The sequence below is a fragment of the Pelodiscus sinensis genome, chromosome 6, assembly GCF_052426305.1.
Source record: "Pelodiscus sinensis isolate ZL-2025 chromosome 6, ASM5242630v1, whole genome shotgun sequence".
Lineage (NCBI taxonomy): Eukaryota > Metazoa > Chordata > Testudines > Trionychidae > Pelodiscus > Pelodiscus sinensis.
The window spans coordinates 43151421-43176280 of record NC_143057.1 but is presented as its reverse complement, the minus strand read 5'-3'; the positions used below and the strand labels follow the sequence as shown (position 1 = coordinate 43176280).

The 24860-nt window shown below is 43.4% G+C and overlaps 2 long non-coding RNA genes across 2 annotated transcripts in view; both read left to right on the top strand.

Annotated features, from left to right (window-relative positions):
- Positions 1-11368, top strand: part of LOC142829856 (uncharacterized) — a 50201-nt gene extending 38833 nt beyond the window's left edge. The window contains exon 4 of the long non-coding RNA XR_012904728.2: positions 8163-11368. This is a non-coding gene — a long non-coding RNA (uncharacterized LOC142829856). The remainder of the gene's footprint in view (positions 1-8162) is intronic.
- Positions 11369-11390: 22 nt separating this feature from the next.
- On the top strand, positions 11391-24831 carry LOC149524139 (uncharacterized). The gene is made up of 3 exons (XR_016349871.1): positions 11391-11944; positions 13621-13697; positions 24007-24831. It is a non-coding gene; the product is annotated as an uncharacterized LOC149524139 (long non-coding RNA).
- The last annotated feature ends 29 nt before the right edge of the window (positions 24832-24860 follow it).

Here is a 24860-nt window from a genome sequence, read left to right as displayed (position 1 = left end):
CTGGCTTGGAGTGCCCTGAGTGCCCACACTCGGCACATCACAACACTCAGCCATCAGCCCGGCTGCACTTGCCGCAGGCTGCCATCCGGGGAGGGGGGCCAATCGGGGGGCTGCAGGAGAGCTTCCACCCCGAGGAGCCCGCAGAGCCACCCCAGTCCTCCCCATCGGGGGCTCGTACCCCATTCCTCCCTCACCTCCTTCCACTTACCCCTCTCTAGCCCCCCTTCCTGATGTACAAAATAAAGGACACGTGTGTTCAAAAATAGAAACTCTCTTTATTGAACAAAACTCGGGGAGACAGGGAAAAGGAGGTGGGAGAGGAGAAGAGAGAGGGTGGGAGAGGGGAGGCCAACTAAAATGATCAGGGGTTTGGAACAGGTCCCATATGAAGAGAGGCTAAAGAGACTGGGACTTCTCAGCTTAGAAAAGAGGAGACTGAGGGGGGATATGATAGCGGTCTATAAAAGCATGAGTGGTGTGGAGAAGGTGCATAAAGAAAAGTTCTTCATTAGTTCCCATAATATAAGGACTAGATGACACCAAATGAAATGAATGGGTAGCAGGCTTCAAAATAATAACAGAAAGTTCTTCTTCACAAAGCAAAGAGTCAACCTGTGGAACTCCTTGCTACAGGAGGCTGTGAAGGCTAGAACTAGAACAGAGTTTAAAGAGAAATGAGATCAATTCATGGAGGTGGGGTCCATGGAGTGCTATTAGCCAGGGGGTAGAAATGGTGTCCCTGGCCAAGGTTTGTGGAAGGCTGGAGATAGATGGCACGAGACAAATGGCTTGGTCATTGTCTTCGGTCCATCCCCTCCAGGGTACCTAGTGTTGGCCGCTGTCGGCAGACAGGCTACTGGGCTAGATGGACCTTTGGTCTGACCCAGCACGGCCATTCTAAGCTCAGAGCTCAGGGTCGAGGGTCTCACTGGACCACCCTGATTTTCATGTACACCTGCTCCTGGGTGGCCAGGCTGGCAGCTTTCCTGCCCTAGACGGCCACTTTCCTGTGCCTACTGCAGAGGTTGTGGATGAGGTCCACGATGTCTGCACTAGACCAGGCGGGCACCCGCCTCTTGCGGACCTGGGCAGGCTCCCGGGAGCCGCCAGCCTGGTCCCGGGAAGAGGCAGAGGGTTGGGTGGCAGCGGGTGGCTGGCTCGAGCCGTGCCAGGTGCAGGGTCTGCTGGCTGGGTGCTGGCAGGCTTGCACCTGGCACGGGCACCGTAGCTAGCCCGTGCCGCTTTAAGGGCTCCGAGGGCAGGAGGGGGACAGAAGACTTTCCCTGGTGGTGCCCAGAGTGGCCACCAGGGAAAGCTGGGGGGCGCTAGCCTCCCACTAGTTCGAATTAAGTGGCTACACAGCCCTTAATTCGAACTAGTTAATTCAAACTAGGCGTTAGTCCTCGTGGAATGAGGTTTACCAAGTTTGAATTAAGCACTCCGCTAGTTCGAATTAAGTTCGAACTAGCGGTTTGCTAGTGTAGTGCCTATCAAAGTTAATTCGAACTAACGTCTGTTAGTTCGAATTAACTTCATAGTGTAGACATACCCTGTGTGTGTGTGGCATGTATCTCAACATATCCTGGAGTTTATTTAGCCTTCTCGTAGTAATAATGGACACAACATGACATTTGCTGTCTGTTTGGGAAACTGAACTGATTAGGATCAAGGCCCTGGATTTTTGATTCCGTAATTACTATATATAATAATACTCAGCTCCTAGACCAAACTTCATCCATAGATCTCAAAGCACTTTGCAGATGAAGATAAGTATTGTTATCCCATTTCACAATAGGGAGAGAGACAAGGTGAAGTTAAGTGACTTATCCCAGGAGACAGATCACTGTAGAGTCGGGTAAAGTATGTATAGTACTTTGATCAATTTGATCTTGCTTACCTAATTATTTTGCTGTCATCATGATTGTTTATGTAGCTATAGCTCAGTGGTTCTCAACCTTTCCAGAATACTGTACCCTTTTTAGGAGTCGGATTTGTCTTGCATACCCCCAAGTTTCACCTCATTTAAAAACTTAGGGTATGTCTACACTACCCTCCTAGTTCGAACTAGGAGGGTAATGTAGGCATACCGCACTTGCAAATGAAGCCCGGGATTTGAATTTCATTTCACAAGGAGTAACGGTAGTTTGAACTAGGAAGCCTAGTTCGAACTACCTAGTTCGTGCCCCATGTAGCCGCGCTGCACGGGGTTCGAACCAGCGGGGTTTTAAAAATGGCGGCTCCCCGCTTATGCAAATGACGCCCAGGAAATTCAAATCCCGGGCTTCATTTGCAAGTGCGGTATGCCTACATTACCCTCCTAGTTCGAACTAGGAGGGTAGTGTAGACATACCCTATGTGCTTACAAAATCAGACACAGGAATACAAAAGTATCACAGCACACTAGTACTGAAAACTGTAGACATAACACTAACGAAATCTCTGTCTTCAGAGCTGTATCAGTCCACCCCTCACTTGTGCGTATACAAATTCTCTGGGTTTAAATAAGAAAGAGGGGATGTTTGGGTACCGATTGTTTAACATCTCAAGAAGTGGGTTTTGCCCAAGAAAGCTCATGATAACATCTACATGTTCTGTTAGTCTTTAAGGTGCTACTAGACTATTTGTTGTTTTTTAAGTTTTTACTGAATATATGGGTAGTGACATTTAGACATCTTCTTAAGTGCTGTATGTTTTGCTTGTTAAATTATTCTAGTGCCCTCAAATACTTACACAACTTGGAACTAGACATTGGAACATTAACTGTAATCTCTATCCCATTACTATACTAGACAGATCCTTCAGGTGTGTGTGGAGAACAATATTGTCTCTTACCTATCTGACTCAAGCAGTCACTAGACATCACATTTAATACACATATCAAGCCCTTGTCTCTTCCCTCATCGCCTTCTTGTGTTTACATTTATTGCAGCTGGAATGAAATGACACTGTGTCGGCCAGTAGTGTTAAGAGCTACTTGGAATACCTGGAATACACAACCAGCAATATGGGATATGAAACAGGGTGGGGCATTGAAACAGGAAAAAGAGGATACTCCCCTTTCCCACCACTTCTTCCACATGTTTAGGATGAATTTCAAAAAGGCCCCACAATTATCCTACCCTCCCTGAACTCAGTAGCATCCCTTGAGATTTGACGGGCCTAAGACTGTTCTCCTATAAGCAAATGTGAGAAAAGCAGAGCCACAGAAAGGCACCCTAAACATATTTCAAAGGAAAATGTTAAGAGCCTGACATCATTTATTTATTATTTTATTCCTTTTAACCTTTTAGTCTTTTATCAAGACATATCCCATACACATGGTACTCATCATTATTTATCTTATACCTGCTCCCAAAGCCCCAACCAAGGCCTCAGCATGCCTGTATTTGCCCATAACATGGGACAGTCCCTGACCTAAAGAGCTTATAGTGTAAATACACAAGACAAGCACAAAGGGGAGAAAGGTACCATCATTATCCTTCTTTTACAGTCAGGCAAGTGAGGCAAAGACAGGCCTGAAGTTACACAAGAAGTCCACAGCAGAGAAAGGAATTTAACTCAGTTGTCCTAAGTTGGCACTGGTGAGGCTGCATCTGGAGTATTGCGTCCAATTCTGGGCCCCCACTATAGAAAGGATGTGGATGCATTGGAGAGGGTCCAGCGGAGGGCAACCAAAATGATTAAGGAGCTGGAGCACATGACCTATGAGGAGAGGCTGAAGGATCTGGGCTTATTTAGTCTGCAGAAGAGAAGAGTGAGGGGGGATTTGATAGCAGCCTTCAACTTCCTGAAGGGAGGCTCCAAGGTGGATGAAGAGAGGCTGCTCTCAGTAGTGACGGATGGCAGAACAAGGAACAATGGTCTCAAGTTACAGTGGGGGAGGTTTAGGTTTGATATTAGGAAAAATTATTTCGCTAGGAGGGTGGTAAAGTACTGGAATGGCTTACCTAGGGAGGTGGTGGAATCTCCATCCCTAGAGGTTTTTAAGTCTTGGCTTGACAAAGCTCTGGCTGGGATGATTTAGTTGGGATTGGTCCTGCTTTGGGCAGTGGGCTGGACTCAATATCCTCCTGAGGTCTCTTCCAGTCCCAGGATTCTATGATTCTAAGTCCCAGGCAAGTGCCTTCACAAAAGCATCTTTTCTTTCACTGTCTGGTCGCCTTTTGTTTCTTTTCCTGTCCCACGGTTTCTGTCAAATCATTTAAGTATCAATGTGTGCAGGTCTCAGCACTTCTGATGGTGCAACTAAGAGAAGATGTCAGGGCTAGGGGAAGGAGCGAACGACTCTCCCTGTGATTAGGGAAGTGGAAGGATAGGAGAGAAAGCAAGGGAAGCTACTCAGACTTGAGAGGCAGCTGGCTCCAGGCTGGGAAGGTGTGTTATTGTGTATCTCTTGATGTTACTGTGACAGTTTCTGGGTAGCTGGTGCTCAGTGCTCTCTGCTGCCACCCTGGCAAATGGGATCCTGTGTGCCAATGCATCCAGGTGCTGGTACCCTGTTGTCTCCTGTTGCCCTGGTGGCCAGCACACAAGCTCTGGTGCCTCCCAGGCTGAGGGTCTCCATTGGGACCCATGGGGGCTAGAAGACTGCTGGGCTGATGTCAAGGACAGTGGTGAACTGTTCCAGCCCCTCCTCTAGGTCCCACTCTTGTCTCTACCCTGTGCATATGGGAAGGGTATAGCTGGGTATCAGTCTCATCTCTGTGAGAACAATTGGGGTGGAAAACATTGGGACAAAGAAACATAGATCGACTCTTCCCAGTATCTTCTTTACAAGGGCACTACCCCCCTTTCCTATAACCCCTATACTCCCACCTCTACTGCTCTTGGATAAGATCAGACCTCATAGGGATCAGAGCATGGGTTCTCTACATGATGAGCTCCAGAAGTCTTGATTTTCCATGTGGCTGCCTGTTTCTAGTGCTGTGTGGCCCGTAACCTGTTAACTATTCTTTGTTTCTGATTCTTTGTTTCATAAACCATGAAATACTCTCTATGCCATTCATCTATATTTGTCCTGCCGAGTTCTTTACCCTTATCTGACAAACGTTAATTTGCCCAGTAGCAGCAACCCCAATGTTTATGAGTGAGGAAGTATTTAAGACATCCAGCTGCTTTTGGTAAGGTACACTGTCAGAGGCCCAAGTAAGCAGAAGATAAGTTTCACAGCAGATGTTTATATGCACACACAAATATACACACATTCTCCCTCTCTAATTTCTTGACACATATAGAGTAGCCACATGTGCAGCACCCTTCATATCAAACGTCAGTTTCAAACATAGCCCAACTCATCTGTGGAAATGGCAGCAATTATGGTAAGCTGAAACCAAACAAGCTACAGCAACCTAATACTTTCCATGGCAGAAAAACCCAACATCATCCAGCTGCATGAACTGATAGGAAGACAAGCCTCAAAGTAGCTTATGGTTTACTGGCTGTCATCAGTTAGAAGCTCTGATGCTTAATATAATGAACCTCAGTGTTTGCATTGATGGAAGTGACCTAGAACCTTTTTGGGGGATATTTTTACAGTGCACATCGGGAAATGGGAACTGTGGTTTGAAGACATAAATAAATAAAGATTCTATTTCATAGGTAGGCACAACATGAAAAATGTTCAAATGATCATACTGCAAAGGCTTTATAAATATTCTACTGATTTCTAAGGGTGTGTCTACACAGCAAAGTTATTTCAAAATAACAGTCGTTATTTTGAAATAACTTTCCTAGTGTCTACACAGCCAAACCGCTACTTTGAAATTAATTCAAAATAGCGGCGCTCTTATTTAGAATTTGGTAAACCTCATTCTATGACAAATAACGCCAAATTTGAAATAGCTAATTCAAAATAAGTGCTGTGTAGATGCTTATTTCAAAATAGGGGGCCTCAAGGCCTTCACAGGGTGCCTTGGTGGCCACTCTGGGCAGAACTAGGAAAACTTCCTCTCCTTTCCCTCAGCCCCAGAGCCCTTAAAGGGGTAGACTCTGGTCAGAGTGCCCGTGCCAGCTCCAGACCTGCCAGCACAGAGCCAGCAGTCACTGCCCCTGACCCAGTGGCCCCACCATGAGCCAGGCAGCCAGTGCCAGCCAGCCCTCCACTGCTCCCCGGGCCCAGTCCCCCAGCTCCCAGGAGCCTGCCAGGGGCCAGAGAAGGCTGGCGCCTTCCTTGTCCAGAGCAGAGATCATGGACCGGATTGAGGTTTGGGAGGGATGCCTCCAACGTCCATGATCTCCGCACTAGATGGAGGAATGCGGCCATCTACAGATGGATGGCTGAAAGCCTGGCCACCAAAGGCCACATGCGCACCCAGGAGCAGGTGCGCATGAAAAGGTGCAGTAGGCCTATGCCAGAGCCACATGGGGCTGCTCCCATCAGGGGCAGACACCTGCCCCTATTTTGATGTCCTGGACCGCATCCTGGGGGGCGGGATGGTCCGTGCCTCCCTGGGGGGTCATCGATCCTGGAGCAGAGGGCCCTGACCAGGGCATGGAGGAGGAGCGCCAGAGGGAGCATGCCATGCAGCCAGGACCCCTGAGCCGTCCCAGCACACCCATCACCAGTGTCATCCGGGGAGGCAACAACATGTGAGTGCCATCATTGTCCCCTTACTGAGAGGGAAACCAGGGACCGTGCGCATGGGTCTTGCTTACCACGGATCACGCAGCAACCTGTGTACGTGTGAGCATGTGCTGTGCCACCCCTGGGCACGTGGCCCCAGCTGGCTGCCACACAGGGGCCTTGGCCTGTTAGCCATGTCATGATTATGAAGGTTAGCCAGCAGCCTGGGGATTAAGTAGTTAACTACACCTAGCCAGGTGGATTGACCAGTAGGAATGTAGGTGGGACTTTCAAACTGGGACAAAGGAATTTGGGTTTTTTTCCTTTCTCCTTTTGTCTCTCTGGGTGAGTCCTCTGCAGCTACAGAGAGGGACAAGCATGTCTCTCTCTCTCCGAGACACCATTCTTCATTTTCTGTAAGTAGGGTAAAGTTTAGGTAGTTTTGTTAGGCTTTATTGTTTTAAGGATTGGGTATGGGATCTGAGATCTGGCACTGTTTAAAAGATGTTTTGGCTTTTCTTTGTAACTAAGTTCTAGGCCCATGGAGTTTCACCATGGCCGTGTCCAGACTCAGGGGGTTTTTCGGGAAAAGTAGCCTTTTCCCGAAAAAAACTTCCCCTGCATCCAGACTCAAGCCGCGTTCTTTCGAAATTATTTCGAAAGAACGCGACTTTTCTTTCGATGGCGGTAAACCTCAATTTACGAGGAAGAACGCCTTCTTTCGAAAGTTCCTCTTTCGAAAGAAGGCATTCTTCAATGTAAAGAGGCCGTCTTCGAAAGAGAGCATCCAGACTCGCTGGGTGCTCTCTTTCGAAAAAGCGGATTTCTCTTTCGAAAGATCCGCCTGCAGTCTAGACGCGATCTTTCGAAAGAGGCTCTTTCGAAAGATGCTTTCGAAAGAGCCTCTTTCGAAAGAAGTCTGCAGTCTAGACATAGCCCATGAGTATATTTTGTTACCTTCCCATCTAGTCATTATACTTGCAACAGGAATATTGTTGTAATAATAAAAGTTTTCTCCTTTCTTTTTATTAACCTGGCATTGGTTAATTGTGTGCCCTGATTTTTATTCGGGTGAGATTTCCCGAATGATCTTTCCCCTGATTTCTTTATCAACATTTGGGTGGTGGCAGCGGAAGTTTTATTCCCAAGATCTAGGGTTTTGAGATTTTGGGGGAAGTTTTATACCAAAGCCTGGTAGATAAGGTTTGGGGTACACTTGCTGGCCCCCACTTCTGCATTTATCATTCCAGAGTGGGGAAGGAGCCATGACAAGCCACACGTATGTGTGAAGAGACATGACATGCTTCTGACCTCGGGGTGGGACACTGCAGGACGTCTTCCCTCCACAAGGCCATTCTACACAGAGGCAGGGAACATCTCTCCCCCACCTCACCCACACTATACACAGCACAAGGGCATGGGTGCGGTCTTGGGGCAGCTCCCACACCCGGGGATAGCAGGACATTCCGAACATGGCCTCTGTGAAAGCACATCAGCTCTGATGGTACAGGGAATGGTCACCCTCCCCTTGCAAAGGGGGGCTGAGCTTCACCCACTGTGTCCCCAGGGACAACTGACCACTTCTCTTGTTTCTCCACAGCTGCACCAGCTGCGCATGCAAGGCGCACCACCCCGCCCGGGACATGCTCCCGCCCCCGAGGGCGCCGCAAGACCACCCGTGCAGTGGAGGGGTACCGACAGCAGCACCTGGGGACACTGCGAGCCCTGCACCTCACCCTCCAGAACTGGGTGCAAGAAGATCTGGAGCTCCAGCAGGAGCAGCTTGCCCAGGGCCTTGCCATCTGCCAACACCTGCAGACTCTGGTGCAGAGAGTGCTGCCTCCTGCCGCTCCAGCACCTGCTGCCTCCACAGCTACCGCTCCTCCTCCCACTCCTTCTCCCCCTCCCGCTTCTCCCTTCACACCCTCCTCACCCTCCATCCCCTCCCCATTCCCCCGGGGATGCTGAGGCCCCCGCATCCATGGTGCTGGGAGATAGTTGGCACGATGAGACCCCCATCCCTGGACCCTGAGCTTCCCCTTGCTTCCCCCTTCCAGCTCCCTCCTCCCAGGTTTCCCCCTCCCCTCTCCCACTCTCTGTCCTCCCTTCTCCCAGCTCCTTTCCCCAGTCTCACCAGAGTTTCATTCCCCCCGCTCCCCGTTTTGTTAAATAAAGACAGTTCGTGTTTATGAAAAAATGTGTATTTTATTTTACATCAGGAAGGAGGGCTGGGGGGTGGGTAAGTGGGGGATGTGAGGGAGGAATGAGGCACAAGCCCTCAGTGGGGCAGACCAGGGAGGCTCTTAGTGCTCCTCAGGGTGGAAGCTCTCTCGCAGGGCCTCCTGGATACTGACAGCCCCTCAATGGACCTCCCGGATGGCAGCCTGTAGAAAGTGCATCCAGGGTCGCAGCAGCGCGTCCAACAAAAGCACCAGAGTGCCCAGGGGCAGCTCTGGCTCCATGTTGCAGAGTGCTGTGGTGTCCCATGTGAAGGCAAGCAGAACACACACAGATAAAATGCTTTGCTGTCCCTCATCGAGGTAGACAAGCAAGCAGGGAAACCTGAGAACTGGCTGCCCGGGAGGCGGGGAGGGTCCCTTTAAGCACAAGCCTCAGAAAGCCTCAGGCAGCAGCCACACAAAGACACTCCTGACCTGATGGCCTGCAAGACCTGGTTCTGGCCAGCCTTAAATGCAATTCAGTGTCCACTCAGTGTGGATGCGCTATTTCAAAATAGCAAAATGCTTTTTTGAAATGCATTTTGTGTGTAGACGCGTTATTTCAAAATAACTTATTTCGAATTAACTATTTTGAAATAAGATATTTTGAAATAACACTGTAGTGTAGACATACCCTAAGTCTTCCGCTATGTCTACCCTTTGGACTTGTCTTTTTGGTAGCATAAAAATGTTAGAAAAAGAAGCGTGCATTTGCAGACTTTTGCCCCATCCTTCCTACCAGATCTGGGACTTCAAATAGATTTATTGATTAATCAGAAGAGATCACTCTGATCATGTAATCTAACTTCCCATATAACAGAAGCCATAGAGCTTCTCTGAATTAATTCCTGTTTCTACTGTAGCATGCCCTTTGGTAAATCATTCAATCTTGATTTAGAAGTATCCAGTGACAACAAATCCACCACCACCCTTGGTGAATTGTTTCAGTGGTTAATTAACCTCACTGCTAAAAATCTGCACCTTATTTTTAGTCTGGGCTTGTCTAGATTCAACTTCCAGCCATTAGGTTGTGTTATGCCTTTATCTGCTAGTTTAAAGAGGTACTTGTTATCAAATTTCCATTCCCCAGGCAGGGACTTTTAGGCTGTAATCAAATAAGAGAAGGTTCAGAGGTTAAAATAAACAGATAGAATCTATAGACTACCCTTGGAAGGTGGTTGAAGATAGACACTAATGAACTTGGTTTCAACCTACCTCTCCTGCTCTTGCCCCAGAGTGAATCTATCTTTGGAAGGGGAGTAGAAGCTTTTGATTGACCATTTACAAGAGCTCTTGTCCCAAATGGTTAATGACAGGGGGAAAAAAGCCCCTAGAAGCCCATTGCTCTGATTGCCCAGGTCTGTCGGGAGCTAGCTGGCTTGCTTTCCTCCATTCCGTGCTGTGTCTAATTTGTGAGCAATTTCACAGAATCTTACAACTCATTCCAAGCTTCATCTGACACCACTCTTCTAGGTTACTCTCATCTTATGTACTTGCCCCAGCTGGACCTCCAAAAGTCCTGGTCAGGGGGAAAGAACTGCTGACTTCTCTTCAACCCACCCACTGCTCAGGTGCTGCAGGTGGAACAGTTAGCACCAGACTGAGGCCCCTTCAGAATCGCCATTTCAATAGACAAGAAAAGGGAAAAGAAAGAGACAGTCATTGGTTTCGTACCAAAGGCGAGTTTGTGACTCCCCCCTCCCACGGTAACACCACATTTTAATTTGAAAAGGCCCTTTGGAGAATTTGGAAAGTGAAGAACTTTTTGTGCAGAACCCCCTCACCCTTTAATCCATTTCCCTTCTCCCATGTCAGATGGAATGCCTTGCATTTTGTGATATTGTTTACACCTGTGCAAAGTGATTGTCGAATGTTACTAGTCAGGGGGTGAAAAAGGTGCCAATTAAAGTGTCCTGGGTTGGGGTCAGGCTCTGTCCCAGGAAGGATTGCATAGGAACCCTGCCTTACACTCACCCCACAGCTGCTCCTGTCTCATGGCGCTAGCATGGCTCTCTACTTCAGGCCATTAGCTCTTACCACAGTGTGCAGGCAGGGTCTTCCTCATGGCACCTCCTCCTTTCTTGGGCCCAACACCTCTGGATCACCTGCCTTGAAATGGGCTGCGGGGAGAGGGTGGGGAGACAAAAAGTGATAGGGTCATGAGGGGAATAGCCAATAGGGTGATAGCTTTTAACAGTACAAAGAGATGTTGAATTTTGCTGATGCACATTAGGAGTTTTAAATTTTAATTTTTTTCTACTGTAACCTCAAAAGCACTGGAGTGTCATTAAAATGTTTCCCACACTTATCTAGTGGTAATATTAAAGCCAGAGAGAATGAAAAGCCTGAAGCTTCTTGTAATCCATAAGCCACAGCAGGAACAGCTGCAATGAAAGCAGATCCATACCCCTCCACCTCTCTCACTCTAGCCTGACCATTCTCAGTTGGTTTAAAAATATATCTTTGTTTCTGTTGTTTTCATTTGTTTCTTTCAGCTAAGCAGGGATGTGCATGTGATGCCAAAATGGTGATTTATTTGGTGAGGACCACAGTTCCTTGGCAATTGGGTTGAGATGACACTTGCCAAACCTTTGCTGAGGTGAGGTTTCCTCGCTGCAGTTAACTGGAATCCAGTTTGCACCATATTCCTGAACTGACAATCTGCTGGGCCGTTTTACCTGGTAATTTAGAATAAAAAAATAAAACATGACACAAGGGTGAAATTCCTCTCAACATCCATTTCCTTTTCAGGATTCACTATTCTCTCGCCATTGATGTCCTCATCTTTCCCTGTAGTTGATTTTATTATGTCCAGTCGCAATGAAACTGTTTTGTTCCCCTGGGCAATTGTAGATAGAATGTGTAATGAATAATCTATGTTTCCTTCCTCTTGTTAAACCCATCTTCTCAAATACAGGAATTCCTTCCCAGGAAAAAACCCCACTAGGCTCCCCAGGCATCTCTGCAGGTGGAGATAAAGAGAGAACTGTGGGTAGCCAGGAAGAGCAAATAAAACAGAAGGAATAGAAATCCTTTCCAGGGTTTTAAGAGATTGCTTCTTTTCCCAGGCTCATTCCACTTGAACTGCCAAATGGACAAGAAGTTATATTCTTCTGCAGGGATACATGATGTTTTAAGAGGCAAATAACGAGGCAGTTCATAGGTATGCTAATCTTCCTGATCAGGTAGACTGAGACAATGCATTGTAAGCACTTGTGCACAATTTTTAGTCTGTAAAATTAAATGCTGCTGTTGTGATGAAAATCTCGCCTGTATGTCAAGCCTTACTGATTTGAAATTTGTTTGAATGCCATTCTTGATATCCCCTTGTGAAGAAATAGTCTGTTGCTCTGTATTTCAATTAATTACTTAAATCGTAACACAGATTTCACCGAAGTCACATATAGTAATTGTCACCAATCTGGCAGGTTTTTTGTGAGTCACATGTTTACCTTTCTTGCCACAAAGGATCAAGGGTGGCTTAGGCATGGTTTCTACCAAGATGTATGTTTGCTTTTGATTTGCTTGATCACTTTTTATTATGAAAGTCAACAGATCTGAAGAGTGAGAGCCAGGTAATAAAGAATAAAGAAATCTTTAGCATTTGGATTCTGTATGTAGACACACACAGGGCCATATTTTCAAATCAGTACTATGGATTGGCACCTAAATTGGTAATTAGACCTTAAATAGGCACATAGAAATACAGTATACTCATTTTAGATTCCTAAATACATATTAAGGCACCTAGTCTTAGGCGTTCATACTGGCAAATGGAATTATTTGACCAGCTCTAGTATAAATGTACAAACAACAAAACAACAACAAAAACTTGAAATTACCTTTGTGAATAAAATGAGATTGGTTCACTATGATTTGTAGGGGCTTAATGGTCATTAGTCATAAGGATTTGGATAGCTTCTGGGTATTTGTGAAAGTGTGAATTCTAGAAATTTAATAAATTTTTACTGGAATAATTATTCATCCTAAAATTTATACTTAGAAGTACGTTACTTGTTATTTGCTGCTTTCTTTCCCTGCTTAAAGTTTTGGTCATCTAATCAGGCAGCAGAAAGAATGCCATGTAACTGAAGTGACTAACCACAACTGTGAACAACAGTGAACAAATGAAACAAACATTTTGTAAATAGCCCACAGCATGAAAATGATCCCTTCAAATGTTTTAATGCAAGTAACGAAGACAGAACAAACAGGACTGGTTTGTGAATGGCTTGCTAACCATGAGAGAGGCTAAAGGCCAGATTTTTAAAGGTATTTTGGTGCTTAAAGATGCAGCAAGCCAACCGGTAGGGAGTTAGATATTTAGGCACTTTTGAAAATCCTACTAGGTGCCTATCTGTATCTGCAGGCATCTAAATAATTTTAAAAATGTGGGCCCTACTGAATCTAATTTCTAATGAAGAATTTGACTCTTTTGAGCATATGTATGCATGCGTGCACCCACATCTTCCTGTGCATTAATTTGGGCTTTGATTCAGGGAGCTCTGATTTTAAGCTTTTGAATGGTGTCTCTGAGGTGAATTTAACTTGGGCATCTAATCAAACACTTGACTAAATGACAGCATTGTCTTGCAGTTTAAAAAAGCCAGCATTCTGAATGTTAATAAGGAAAACTGAAGATCTTATCCTAATATATCAATAAAAGTAAAACAAAAACCAAGAACAAAAAAATGTCCTAGCTGTTTAAAAACAACCATGGACTTCTCTAAAATCTCCATTAGCTAGTTACTGCAGCAAGAGTTTTCATGTTGAATATGTTTGTTAAAACATTGCAGTGCTATTGAGTCCTCATCTCATTTCTTCTTCATATTGTTACAGGGGGCCCATTAAGACCAGAGAGATTATAGATGAAAAAGAACCACTAGATCATCAAATCCATCTCCTGCAATGGCAAGGTAAGGTTCCCTGAGAGATGGCATAGCCAACGTTAAACTGATAGATGCTTAAGTTCCACTGACCACCTGAATAACTTGGACGCTTTTGAAAATATCATCCTCATATTAAGTCACACAAGTGTTTTTGAAAATGTTACTCTAGACCTGATTTTATATTTGGTTTCAAAGTGAGCTATGTGCTCCATTTTCACCCAGTGGCTGTCAGATCTTCCTGTGTCTTCACTGTGTGGATCTGGACAACTGAACAAAATTCATTACAGTTGATACTTTTACAGACGACAATTCTCTCCAGCCTTACAGAAATGCTTGGAGGCATCTCACTTTTCACGCCTCATTTTCTATTCTGGTACATCTCATAATCTAAGTTTCTATTCATTTTAAAAATCCAGGAAGATCTTTTTTAAAACATTTTTATAAAGAAAAAGGAAATTAAACTATTATACAAAAACTGCTAAAGTAATATTAAGGCTCTGATTAAACCCATAAACCACAGGAAATTCAGAGTCTAGGCATCTCTGGCTCACTCTCCTTTCTTAACACATGCCCTTTTGTATAACCTGGGTATTGCAGCATGTGCAATGCATCAGAGCCTATGCTCATAGCTCTGCATTTACAGAGACACAATGGGGATAAATTAACCTGCAAATGAGGATGGGAAGGAAGGAAGTTGTATTCTTTTTTCCTTAAGGCCTGGAAAATGTCTTTGGTCTTTTGTTTTAGATTTTTTAGAGAAAAATGTTTATTTAAAAATGTGAGTAAAAGCAAGTCTTGGCTTCTGATTTTTGCTGGAGGACAATTTGAAGAGCAAGGTAACAGGGTAAAATCTTTCTGAGACCTTTTCTATGTGAGAAAATTGCACAAATTTATTTAAATCAGTATAGAAATAGAAGTAGTTGAATGCAGGAGACCATCTAGTATAGAAACCCTTCAGTTAAATTGATATAAGGCAACTCTTAAGCTGGGTCTATGCTACAGACTGTAACAGTATCACTACATGCAGTGATGTAACTAGGCATGTTATGATCTGGGGTGAGCAAGCATATTTGCACCCCTGCCATTTTTCTGCCCCTATGGCTTTGTGCCCTCAGTGGCTGCCCCACTCACCAGTCCTGGTTATAGCCTTGACTACACCCTTAGCGATGTAGTTATACCAACCTCACTCCCCAGGTAGACAGTGCTATGTCAGCAGGAGAAGCTGCTGCCTCCCACGGAGGCGACTTAACTATACTGATGGAAGAAAGTCTCCCATTGGCACAGGAATGTCTTTATTGAAGCACTATGGGGGTACAGTTGCACTGATGCAGCACTGGAGGAGAAGACAAGCCCTCAAACTGGAATAAGAGAAAACAGCTTTGTGTGACCAGCGTTGGAGCCTTCATCTGAAAGGGTGGACTCTTTCACAAAGAAAACTTTTCTCTCGGGTTTTGTTTGCTGGGAGTACTGTCTTGTTTGCTAACCAGGTACTAACAAAAACAAAGAAAAGGCAAAAAGTTTTAAATGGGGATTATCAATACACAGATCTACCCTAGCTTATTGAAATAAGTTTGAAGACAGTGTGGACGCTCTTATTTGAATTTAACAGTGTTTATTTTGGTTTAAGCTTATATTTGTTCCTAATGGACATAGGGTATGTCTATACTACAGAGACTACACTGGCAAAACCATAGCTGCAACCTACCCCAAAGGAAGGATTCTTCTGTCAGTGTAGGAGAACCACATCCTTAAATGAAGCTAGCTATGCTGATGAAAGCTCTCTTCCACCGATGTAGCTATGTCTACACCGGCAGTTATGCCAATAAAGTTACATTGGTCAGGGCTGTGGTTTATTCACACTCTTAACTGATATTGGAATGTTGATATAACTTTTTATTGTAGATCAGGCCTTAGGATAACCTGAAATATGTTGGGTTTAAATGAAACCCTGCCCTCCAACTCTTTTGCAGTCTTTTGCTTCTTTGAGATGTTCTTTTATAACATTAAGGCTACATTTACACTGCAGGCTTCTTGTGTAGGAAGCTTTTCACAAAAGAGATCATCCACAAAAACTTCTTGTGAAAGAATGCATCCAGACTGCATGTACGCTCTCTCAAAAGAAAGCTCCGATTGCTAGTCACAGAATAGTCACCAGAGCACCTGAGCTTTTTTCAATTGGCTCTTTTTGCACAACCCCCTTACTCCCCCGTTGTCTGTCCTCACACACCTTTTTGTGCAAGAACTCTTGCACAAAAGGGAGTTATTCTTCGTAGAAAGAGGCATCCTACACCACAAAACCCCTCTGTTCCTTTGAATTACTGTAAATTTACTTGCGCAAAAATGCGCTTGATGTGTGGATGCTTCACGGGTTTTTCCGCAAAAACCCTGTAGTGTAGACGTAGTGTAAGTGATAAAGAAACAAGCCACCAAATACCCCCCACCTAAAACCAAAACCAAAACAACCCCCCTTTCCCAAAACAAAACAAAAAAAACAAAACCAAACCAACCAACCAAACAAAAAAGATCTGAACACATTTATTTTCCATTACAGGTAATCTAACAACAGAGTCATTCTATATGGCACTGGTTAAGGTAGATTTCATGTCATGGATTAGGGATACTATTTTAATCTGAGTTTCTGATTATTTATTTCTATTATACGAACTCTTTTTAATTCTAACAGAATAGGGCATTTCCAAAATCAGTCCTCCCAGGAGAGCCATGTTTTTTTTCTGTTGAAATCTATGAGCATCCCACGGCTGCATTAGTGAAGTTTTCCCCCCACTCCATGCCAGCGTTGTCCAGTATAATTGCTAGAGGGTCAGGCTACAGGCGGGAGGCATATTTACAGAACTCCCACATCTGGAATGCATTCTCTGTTAGAGTGGACCATCAACATAATAGGCAGACAGGATTCAATAATGTCTCTCCTGTCTCCGTGTCAGCTGTCTCAGATGCCCAGATAATGAAAGCCCAACTGTGAGTGAAAGTGTTTATGTGTTCATGTGACCGCAGGTATGTTCTTTTTTTGTGGTGCATTTCTAATTTATACTGTATGTTGTGGCAGAGTTAGAGGAGATGTTGTGATGAGGAAGCAGGGACGTGACAGTCGAGGGGGAGTGCTCTGACTGGTCCTGGAATGGGATTATTTCCTTTCTAGAGTTCAACAGCAGGGTTATTGTGACCTCCTTTTCTCCCTGCTCTAGAGCAGCAAAGCTTTATCTGTTTTCATTAGTGCCTATGGTCACTCTCTGCTATTGAGTCAGATTTAATCTAGAAGATGTTTATACAACTAAAGGGTGTTGACTAATGTCACTGGACATGCTTAAACTTTTGATTTTGTGGTTTAAAAGTTTTGAATAAAAGCAGCATCCCCTGAGTTAATGCTCTGAATAGAGGAGGGGAATCATGACGCCAATTTAAAATCCACATATCACCATAACTCCCTGTTAAGGTTGAGGTAAATATCTGTGTTTCCCTCACTATGCCCTTCCCATTGATTGAAACAATGAACACTGGAGGCACCTTTACAATGATTGCTGGAGTCCTGCTGCATATCTTGCAGAACGAGCCAACTATAGACCTCCAAAACAACAGCAATAGAAATGTTTCTAGAGCAATTACTCCAGGAAAGGGAGAATCTTGGTAGATGATTTCTATGCACCATCACATGGCAATGACTAGCCTTGAGGACAATAATGGCGAAGTATTACACAACAGAATGAAGTTATGGGGATTGTAATACAGTGCATTAAGGGCTAGTCATAGCAGGCCTAATTTTTATCTCTTATATATGTACATGTTTCCTACTAGTATATAAAAAAAGAAAAAACTGTGTAGCACTTTAAAAACTAACAAGATGGTTTAATAGCTGATGAGCTTTCGAGGGCCAGACCCATTTCCTCAGATCATATTTTGAAAGAGAACTGGCATGACCATATATACCAAAGGAATACAATGAAAAAAGTGAACACATTATTAAACTGATTTATTACCTTATCTATTACAAAGATAGCTTCCCCACTTATCACTCCTGATGAGCCATTCATTGACTCATAAATAGCTATTCCCTCCATCCTTCTCCCTCACCCCACCCTCTGTATTAAATCTGATTTGTCAGTTTAATAATGTGTTCTTTTCTTCATTGTATTCCTTTGGTATATATGGTCATGCCAGTTCTCTTCCAGAATATGATCTGAGGAAGTGGGTCTGGCCCATCTAGACGCGCTTTTCCGCAAAAAAGCCCCGATCGTTGTTTTCACGATTGGGGCTTTTTTGCGGAAAATACTACTGTGCTGTCTACACTGGCCCTTTTCTGGAACAGTTTTCCCGAATAAGACTTTTGCCCGAATGGGAGCAGCATAGTTTTTCCGGAAAAGCACTGATGATTTTACATTAGATCGTCAGTGCTTTTCCGGAAATTCAAGCAGCCAGTGTAGACAGCTGGCAAGTTTTTCCAGAAAAGCGGCTGATTTTCCGGAATAACTTGCCAGTGAAGACACAGCCTACTAGTATAGTCTCTGAACACCTCCTACCCTTTAATACATAATTCTCACAATAGCCCTGAAAGCTATTATCCCAGTTGTAGCACTGGAGAACAGAGACACAAAACAGTTTGCCCAAGGTCATGCAAGAAGCCTGCAGGAAAGCAGGGAATTAAACCCAGGTATCCCAAGTCCAAGGCTAGTGCCCTATTTGCTGGATAATCTTTCCTCTTGCTCTAGAAATGCTGAGTGCTTGCAATCCCCACTGACTTCTTGATGATTTGCTGATGATGCTCTAATTTTTAAGAATTGGGCAAATTGGCCTTTATCTCCACAGGTGCAATAGACCCCTAGAGAAACAATTTGGTTTCGTGGGAAAAATTCTTTCCTTGGATTTAGCCAGTGAAGTCATTGAGAATAGAAGGCAGAATTTGTTTTTGTGGCAGCTATTATTTTCGAGTATTTAAAAACTGATATCCCAGGTTCTCCGAAACAGAATGTGTGTGCTACATTGGCTTTTGAAAACACAATGTATAATGAATATTTGTGTCAATGTCCTGATGTCTTTTGATATAGCACAAATTATAATGCTCATGTGAGGTGTTATTTGCAATCAGAAATATACAAGTGTGAGTGTGTTTGTACATAAAAGACTAATTTGAGAGTGCTCTATCTGTTGTAAATCTCTCTGTCTTTGAGATTCAGCACTAGTTATTTTCCTTCTGTCCCTAGGAACACTGTGTCTGTTGATTTTAGACAAAGATTTCCTAACTCTGCTTTATCAGGAATTAAAAAGACCCACAGTCCAGATTAATTATGTGCTATTCCTTATCAAACTACATTATACATAAAAAAAAATAGAAAAACATTCACTCTCCAAAGCACATCCTGGTCTGAAAAGTGCATAACTTTCCAGAGTGTGCAAAATTACTAACAGATAATAATTATTAAAAGAAATACTTTAAATGTCATGTACATTCTGTTAATTGGCAATAGGAATGGGAAAATGTTTCTTATCTTCCCAATGTCTCTAATACTACAAAATTCTTCAAAACAGTACATCTTGCTTTAATATTATTACAGCCATTCAAGACATTGAAATACAGGATCATTTTTATTTAGGGCCCATTCCAACTTAAATGCCAAGGACTCCAATTGGATGATGGATCAAGCTCTTAAAACTTTGAATCCTTGAAGATCAATCATTGCTGTCCTGTGCTTTGGCTGTAATAATTTTAGCCCTCCTCCTGCTTTGAGTTCAAATGCTCTGACTTCCAAGCTTGTTCGCTATAGTGAAGGGGAGTGATTACTGGGAGAAAAAGAGAACAGATGGGTTTTGTGGGATTTCATATGATTTTGAATCAGCAAGGAGATCAGCATGAAGGAACCAAACAGGGAGAAAGGAAGGGGAACTTGAAAGGAAAATGGAGTATGGAGGATGGTTGCTGTTGCCATAATAATAACAACAAATAAACAACTATTTTTCTAATCTAAGGGTCTGTCTACATAGTGGGGGTAATGCATACCATAGGGATATGATTTCTAAAGAGCACAGTACTGTACATTGATTCTACTAGTGCCCACTAAAGGTTCCCTAGAGCATTTTAAGGTAGTATGCAGCATTAAAGTGCACGAGGGAACCTTCAGTGCACACCAGCCGGGTCTATATAGACCAATTAATGTGCAGCTTTGTGTTGAGCTTTAAAAATCAGACCCCTGTATTGTCCCATAATTCTGTCCCCTCTCAGTGCATCCCATGGAATGAGACTGTGGTCCTGTGGAAAACATGGCATGTGATCATGTAATGGATAGGTGCAAGGAGGATGGCACCTTTAAGTCCAGCACTAGCACCTTTAAATCCAGCATTTTCTCATTTTTGGGTGCTTGACTTTAAAATTACATTAGAAGAATGTAATTTAGGTTGCAATTACATTGTTTTAAAACTGTAATTGATTTGAGCTTTTTATTTGTTTATTTTTTAAAGAAAGGGATAAAAACAAATCCTGTCGTGAACAACTGCTCCCTCTCCCAGCATCCACAGTTGAGGTGAAATCCTGAACCTTCAGCACTGCAGCATAGATATCTACTACCTGCATAGGGGACTCAACACATTAGTAGACATCAGGAGAAGACTTCTAGTGTAGAAAGGAGAAAATAGACTGCTGAGGCCAGTTGCTTGATCTGGTGAGCTCGTCAGGCAAAGAGCTTGACCCCACACTCTTCTAGACTGCTAGTTTTGGTGGAATGTATTCTGGAGGGATCTTTGCTTGACATAATCTTTAATTAAAGGTTAGGATTTAGTTTCTGGAGGGTTGGCAGCTCTATTATCTTCCACTGCAGCATATGGTGTGACCAGATGGAGGGTTGGAATGCAGAGTCCATGTGTTTGTCTGGGAGGTCATTGGGAGAAACCAGCCCATCTCTCAAGCCCCTATAACTCTGGTTTCCCCTACAGCTACTCAGGTAGCTCTGAGGCATTCACAGCTCAGTGTTCACTGTTGTTGCTGTGGTGGTAGTGGTGTGGACTGACAGGGTAAATCCAGAGTGGAGTAAAATAGGACTCCAAAGATGAAGGAAAAGTTTCATTGCATGTGAAGCTTATACAAAATTACAGGGATGTGGAAGACTTCAGTAAAGGATTTAAGTTGAAATGGTTGGAAAAGGAGAAACAAAATATTTCAAAATGTTGAACATTAACGTCAAAATGTTGAAACTTTAGTTGTTTTCATTTTACAGAACTTGGATGGATCCATTTTCCATCAGTCATTTGTGACATTTTCTGAAAGGTTTTTTACAGTCACGTGGAAGAATATTGTTAGCCATAAATGATGTTAGCCCAAAAAAAAAAAAAAAAAAAAGTGGATTTTGGTAAGTAAAAAATGTCCTTAATATTTAAAAAAATGGCTTTGATGCAATTTTTGATAGAAAAAAGTATTAAAAGTGACAGAAAATTTAGCGACACTGAAAAATATTGATATGTTAATACTTTTTAATAAAAAGTTTCATTTTTATTTAAAAAATTGAACTCTCTATATAAGCACATACTCACACCTTTATCTAGCTGGGATGATGCAACGAGAGTCAGCAGGATAAGTACAAAGTGGTTCAGAATGCTGAAAGCCTTGGAAACATGTCAACCGTTGTGCAATGGTTGGACTTGTGATATACTGTGTGAGACCCTAAAGTGCAGTGAAAAAAAGCTGAAAATCTGAGGTGAAGGGCACTGAGAAGGTAGCCTGTTTCCTAAGCACATGGTAGAGTTGTGCAAAAAGGGAGATGTAGGAGATATATCTGCCTGATTCATAGAACTGTGTCTACCAATGTGACTGAGAAATGTGTTGCTTACCATCCAGACCAGGGAGAAATCATTATAGGTGATATGAGTTCAGTTGGACCAGAGTTGAAGGTTCATCCTAAACTTTTCAAGCAACTGATAACATTTATATTTGCAAAACAAATGGGAGGGCTCTGATGTGCATTGTACAAGCATTGCAAACTCAAGGTGTACCTATCCAAGCATTTGTTCCAATGCTTTTTTACCTAATACAGAGGCCCTTACAATTCAGCAACTTTCATGAAACATTTTCAGACAGCTGTCTTTCTTCCTGTTTTCCTGTGCTCATTTGCTCTAGCTAACGTGTACAGCAGTGGCTCATGAAAGAATATTTAAAGACAGAAAAAAGGCACAGTGTGTAGTGTAAAACCAAGTGATTAGTTAAGCTATTGTTCATGAAGGTACTGAGCCAAGTAAGTTTAAAAGAGAATTAAATGAGGTTTAACGCTGATCCTCTAGTCAGGAAGAGCTAGTTTGACAAATACATTACAGCTAATTCACTGAATAAACAAGGATTTAGCATCAGAATAGTACTGATGGTGAGATTTGGTTTAAAGAATGACATATTTTTGCTTCTATAATCCTCTCCTTCAAGTCCGACAGCAACCACAGAGATCTATTATGGAATTAAAATGAATTCACAAATTCCAATTTTAGTATGAAGGCAGCAAATTTCTCAGAACTCCCTTTTGAGCAGTGAGATGTTACTTTCTAAAGAAAAAGTTGTAGAGTTAAGGATTCTGATGCATTTTCATCCCCACATTGAAAATTGTCCTTTGCTACCTGAGTTATCTGATTCATTTTACTTATTCCATCCTGATGAGAAAGCCATAATCAGAAGACAAGGACTTTGAGAGTCAGGACTACTGGATATTATCAAGAAGTGGGAGGAGACTGTGGTATGTTGAAAAATGGGTTACAATTTTAAGCTATCACTTTAAATGTGCGTGGGGTTAACAGGTCCAGCTTGCAGGCTAACAGACTCTGCAGGGAAGCTTGACATGGAGGTTTTTCACAGAAAGCCAACCTAGAGCAAGGCTTCTTAGCCTTGTTCCTGTTCCACTCTCTCTTTCTTTTAGCTCTTGTGTGTTAAGGATCTGGATTTTATGGAATGGTGTTAGACTGCAACGCACCAGAAAGCTTTTATCCAACGTCTCAGCTTGTATGCCAGGAACATAGCAGAGAACTATCCGCGTGCTGTTGGGCTCTGAATTGCTCAGAATGGGACTTTCCACTAGTTTTGGGGTGTCTTGTAAATAGAGCCACACTATAGCAACTGCAGCTTGGAAGGGTAAATAGCTGTCAAATATCTGGATCCTGATACACAAGATCATTGTATGACTAAATCATCTAAATAATTATATATCATCCTCAAATGTTGCTGTCCAAGTAAGCAGTTAAAACCAGTGCATCTCCTCACAGCCACATACATGTACCCCTCTGCTGCATTCCTAGATAACTGGATAATTTTAGAATAGACGTCATGTGAGAACAGGATGACAATGTTCTTTGGAAGCTTAATACCTGTAATCAAGAGGAAAACAATTTACAAGATAACTCCAAGCTTCACACGGATTACAATTTTTAAAAATCCAGTTCTTTATAGAGATCTTTTTGCACCTGTCACCTTTCCTCTTCAAGATGCTGTAATACTCACTTTTTCTCCAGGAAGGATGGTGTGTTTATGAGCTGAAAGAGAGGGGTTATTAAATGATGTAGCAGGCTTTGTGATGGTGTCATAATGGGAGACAGTATGTTTGGGGTACCTTATTGTGTGAACTATATAAAGTGTCTAGAGTTCAGAACTGGTATGAAACGTAAGTAAATTAAGTAAATAAACTGTAAATCACACACACACACACACACACACACACACACACACACACACACACACACAAAGACATGGCTGAATCCTCTAGTTCTGCTCTATAGTACTGATCCCACTGAAATTAGTGCCAAAACTCTCATTGACTTCAGAGAAAGTGGGAACAGGCTCCAAACTTGCTCAATAAAAAGACTGAAAAGTCCTTGAACTCCCTTGCTACCCAGGCCTCCTGGCCTCTCATTTAAACAACACCACATATTTTTTAGACTGGATTCTCCACTTGAAATGTCCTATTGTTGCTAGTACTGTTTCAGCTCCAGTGTGTGTAACACTGAGCTCCATAGAATATAGATTGGCTACCAGCTGCCCCTGCTTTAAGCTGTATTTCAACTAACCATGCACACAGAAGCTATAATGTACCCCCTGCATAATTAATGGAAGGAGCTACGTTAAGGCTTCCACTTTTGCTCATGCTAGTGGAACTGGACCAGTGTTAGCAATTGCGGGAAATATTTGAAAACTTTTCCTCATGTAGGTTAAGATATACAGGTGCTGAGTAGCTACAGTTCATAACTCTATCTGCAATTGTGCCTGAGCTGGCTTATAGTGGGAAAGACAAAGGATATTAAAATTGTATAAAGATACTCCCAAATTAGAAAATATTGTACAATGGTGATTTTTGTTTCTTTTAAGGAGGAAGAAACCAAATGAGAGAGGACGTAAACTCCCTCTGTGCATGCATGCAGAGCAGAAAGAAATTACATTTAATTGACCCCTTGATGACAGAAGTTGGCATTTGACAATACTTAATTGGATCTGGAAAAGGCACTTTTCAGCAGCTGCTCTGATTCTGTGCTTCAAGGGGCTAAGAAAGTGATTAGGGATGAGAATTGTGCCCCAAAATTCAGCACTTTTTATGGACTTAAGAATTCCAGTTTCTCTGTTTGTTTTAAGACTGTATTGGGCATTGACTGGACTTACATTGCAGTAAAGACAGGTGCAGAGGTCTGGGAAAGTTTTGCAAGACCCAGTTAATTCGAACTAAGCTAATTCGAACTAACGCGTCTAGAACTAAAAACTAGTTCGAATTAGTGTTTTGCTAATTCGAACTAGCATGTCCACATTAAGTGGACCCTGAACCGGGCTTAAGGATGGCCGGAAGCAGTGCCGGCAGGGCATCAGAGGAGGACTTAGAGCGTGGAGATGCCGTCTCAGGCTAGCCGAGGGCTGCGCTTAAAGGGTCCCGACCCCCACCCTGGACAGACAGTTCTCAGGGGTGCCCCACTTGCAAAGCAGTCCTGGCTTGGAGTGCCTGGACTACCCACACTGGGCACATCACAGCACTCGGCCATCAGCCCGGCTGCACTTGCCACAGGCTGCCATCTGGGGAGAGGGAGCAATTGGGGGGCTGCAGGAGAGCTTCCACCCCCAGAAGCCCGCAGAGCCAGCCCAGTCCCCCCCATCGGGGGCTCGTACCCCATTCCTCCCTCACCTTCTTCCTCTTACCCTTCCCTAGCCCCTTTTCTTGATGTACAAAATAAAGGACA